The sequence below is a fragment of the Photinus pyralis genome, unplaced genomic scaffold (genome assembly GCF_008802855.1).
Source record: "Photinus pyralis isolate 1611_PpyrPB1 unplaced genomic scaffold, Ppyr1.3 Ppyr1.4_LG9, whole genome shotgun sequence".
NCBI classification, from domain to species: domain Eukaryota; kingdom Metazoa; phylum Arthropoda; class Insecta; order Coleoptera; family Lampyridae; genus Photinus; species Photinus pyralis.
Window position 1 is genome coordinate 5,135,184 of NW_022170878.1, and position 4,222 is coordinate 5,139,405.

Consider the following 4,222-nt stretch of genomic DNA (forward strand, 5'->3'; position numbering starts at 1 on the left):
CTGCCGATCTTCCGACTATATTTACCTCTGTCGCATTTATTTTGAATCTGACGCAAAAAATGGATGACAATTTTTTGTACAGCTCATCAAGGCACTTCTTTATTTATATGTAACGTTTTTCGCTATGAAGCTTACTTTCTGAGAAAAGTGCAAATTTAGAAAAATTAGGAAATGAAGAGTTTAACAGTTCAATTTAAAATTTCTTAAAATCTTAGAAACTCACAAATAAATTGTTATGAACTTTTTTGTAGAGTTTTTTATGCCACAATAGCCAGTGTATGCGAAAAAATTACAAACATTTTCTTTAAGCCGTTATGGCCCTTTTAAACTTTTAACACCCTCAAAAACACTGAAGATGGTAACGGACCGAAACCAAATTAGGTCGTGTGCCATTCCCTATACAATCCTATAAACATTCCAAATTTCATACAAATCGGTTTAGACGTTTTTGAGTTATTGTGTTCACAAGAAACGAACCACATGCATACAGTTTAAAAGGGCCATAACAAAAACTCTTTTGTAATCATTTTTGCACACATTGACTAGTGCGGCATACAAAACTCCACAAAAAATCCATTACAGTTTTTTTTGTGAGTTTCTTAGTTTTTGAGAAATTCTAAATTTGAAAGTTAAACTATTTATTTTATAATTTGCACTTTTCTCGAAAAGTAAGCATCATAGCGAAAAATGTTAAATACAAAAAAGATGTACCTTGATAATCTGTACAAAAAAGTTTCATTAATTTTTTGCGTTGGATTCAAAATAATAATCAGTCATGTATCGATAAGTCACTTTTCTCCGTAGCCAGCTCTCCGTCTATTACCCATTTCTTCATTATGAGTCTAATCGCTTTTTCGTAAGTTTAATAATAACAAAATTGCACCTTACTTAAAACAATCGAAATGCTATAGCAAAAAGTGAGTTGTAGTAAATAAAAATTTATAAATAATTAAATATCATATCCGTCGTAAAGAATATTGGCGTAGATAAGATAAGCGCAACCGGGTCGACTTCGATCATGCATTCCTTCTCCAGAAAAAGATAAAACATTACTTTTACAGTGACACCTAACGATAAATGCATAGAAAATGTTTCAACCTTCTTCAAGAACCAAATACTAAACTGTTTGTGGTAATAACATTCCTAAATAGAGGGCTCTTTTAAGAAGATCGGTGCTTTAAAATAAGTGGATAAATGTGTTAAGCAATTTATGAATTATGATTAGCAATCTGTTCTTTACGTATATCTGTGCTAGTAGTAATTCGGCGCGAGTGAATTAGCCCAGAACGGGGAACGGACACGAAATTGCGTTTGTCCGACATGTAATAATTTGATTCTCCCCTTATCTAGTGGCTTAATAGGTTTTCTACCCACGTAACGCACGCATGGGATTACCGATTTTAGTTAAACTGCCAACTTCGTACATTTGTTAACCAACCTGTATGGGTCGGCTATGATTTTAGTGACTAACACGTACGGCTCGCTGATGCTTATCTCGTTTAGGCGGAGTCTTCGTTGTACTTCTCTGCGGTCTCGCTTTGGCAATCTTAGTGGCGATACTCGAGTTTTGCTGGAACAGTAAGAAGAATGCCCAAACCGATCGGCAGTCGCTCTGCTCGGAAATGGCGGAGGAGCTCAGATTCGCGGTGAGATGTCACGGATCCCGGCAACGTCCGGCTTTGCGAAGGACGTGCACGAGATGCAGCCCCGCCACCACCTACGTGCCCGCGGCTTTAGATTTACCGCATCTTAACGGGGTAAGTTCATCCCTCGCTTTGCATCTGGGGTAATTAGCGCATTGCAGGACGGACTTGTGCTTCCGCTGACCGACCTGAAAAAATCGCCAATTAACTACGAGATTGACACATAGCGGAAATTATTGGCTGGTGTACAACCGATAGCATGTACATCCAGCTCAATACGTGACTGCTGCGGCGGACCGTCGAATGCCAAATCCCGCCGTTCGGCCACCCTCAACTACAGACCAACCCCGCAGTGTCCACCGCCGCTGCCGTTCCTGAATAAAAGTGCGACGCTAGGACGGGAAAGTGTGCGCGCCGACGCCTGTGACGTAGTGCAAAGCGGCCTAAAAGCGAACTCGCAAGAACGAATTTTGTGGAGATTCGATTGTGATATTGCTAGTTCTAACAATCCGGACGTAGTGAATAGGACACTGCCAGATGCAATTGTGAGTAGGACCACCACTTTGTGATATCTAACATAGATCTAAATGAAATTTTGGAGATACATTTATACACGAAAACAAATATTTAAGTTATCAAGGGCGTATTTTTGAGTTCCGTCCAAATTCGGTTCTGAACGCAATTATTGTTAAATTAAATAAAAATTCTGTTCTTTAATAAATACGAATTATTGTACTCGATTTAATTCATCCCCTCACCTCATCCTCAAAGGGAGACCCGCCATTTCCGCTCCCCCAAAATATGAAGACATTCGCACACAACCTGACCGTGTTAGCAGTTGATTATGTGAAAAGTTGCGTGATCCGAATATTTGACCGGGACTGAACAGAGACGGAAAAGGCAAAGAAACTGAATTGTGACTTGGAAAGACATGATTTGTTGTACAAATAAACATTGGATGAAAATAAAATGAGAGAAAAGTCTTTGATGTTTTTTCACTGTTTGTTCGTAACTTCCTTTATATATAAAGCTCTAATTCTATTTTCTTGTTTTCCGTAATTTAATCTTAATCGCCGTGTTGGAAATTAGAAAAATAAACTTCTAGAAATAATTGCTTGTTCTTCTTTGGTAACATTCAACATAGGTTTTACGAGAACATCACGTACACTTCTTGTAAAGAATCTGCCTTGTCGTCTTTCTCTAGTTCTTCCCTTTCAATCAAAATTTTCCGTCAGTAGAAATAAGCCACGGACCTTACACTCTTATAGGATTTAGAATCGCGTGCACCTTTTTACTCTACTGTACTCTGCATTACTTTGCATTAATTTATTTTTAAGTGGGCGGGGTTTCAGCCAAAGATTATCTACCAATCCAACCCACTGTACATTGACAAATATCTACATCCGTATTCGAGCATACTTTACTTTCCTTTACTATTATTTCACTTCACTTGACTTCACTTTCTACTTCGCTTTTCCACTCATTTTTTCACATCACTTTTTCACGTCACTTTTTCGCTTCACTTTTTCTCTTCGCTATTAAATCTTCCGTATACCTTAATTATACAAATTCCTCAGTTGGAAATGTTACGCTTTGAAGATTCAGCGAAGAATTCCATTCATCCACCTAATTTTTCCCATTATACTCGCCGAGTGAGAAACTTGAAACGTAACAAAACTTATATAACTAAAATATCTTTGCTTCAAATAACAAAAAAAGGTTGCGTGACCCGGGGAAGAATTTCCGAACTCTATCCTTATTCAGCGCGTCGCTTTGCCGAATTGAGCCGAAATTCACGGCCTTAACCTACTCCTATGTCATAGATTTTACGTTTCCCAACTCGATTGAACACGCCCTGCTGAATTTTTCACTTCACCTCTTCACTTCACTTAAACACTTCACTTTTCGTTTCATTTTTCACTTCACTTTTCACTTCACTTTTCACTTCACTTCACTTTTCACTTCACTTTTCACTTCACTTTTCACTTCACTTTTCACTTCACTTTTCACTTCACTTTTCACTTCACTTTTCACTTCACTTTTCACTTCACTTTTCACTTCACTTTTCCCTTCACTTTTCACTTCACTTTTCACTTCACTTTTCACTTCACTTTTCACTTCACTTTTCACTTCACTTTCACTTCAACTTTCACTTACTTTTACTTCACTTTTCACATTCAATTTTTCACTTCACCTTTTCACCTTCCTTTTCACATTCACTTTTCACTTCACTTTTCATCTTCACTTTTCACTTCACTTTTCACTTCACTTTCACTTCACTTTTCACTTCACTTTTCACTTCATTTTTTCACTTCACTTTTCACTCTCACTTTCACTTCACTTTTCAACTTCACTTTTCCTTCACTTTTCACATTCACTTTTCACTTCACTTTCACTACTTTTCACTTCAATCATTTTCACTTCACTTTTCACTTCACTTTTCACTTCTCTTTTCACTTCACTTTTCACTTCACTTTTCACTTCACTTTTCACTTCACTTTTCACTTCACTTTTCACTTCACTTTTCACTTCACTTTTCACTTCACTTTTCACTTCACTTTTCACTTCACTTTTTCACT

The 4,222-nt window shown here is 37.3% G+C and overlaps 1 long non-coding RNA gene across 1 annotated transcript; it reads left to right on the plus strand.

Annotated features, from left to right (window-relative positions):
• The first annotated feature begins 1,508 nt into the window (after positions 1–1,508).
• Positions 1,509–2,378, plus strand: LOC116181537. Its single transcript, XR_004147271.1, has 2 exons — positions 1,509–1,757; positions 1,805–2,378. It is a non-coding gene; the product is annotated as an uncharacterized LOC116181537 (long non-coding RNA).
• The last annotated feature ends 1,844 nt before the right edge of the window (positions 2,379–4,222 follow it).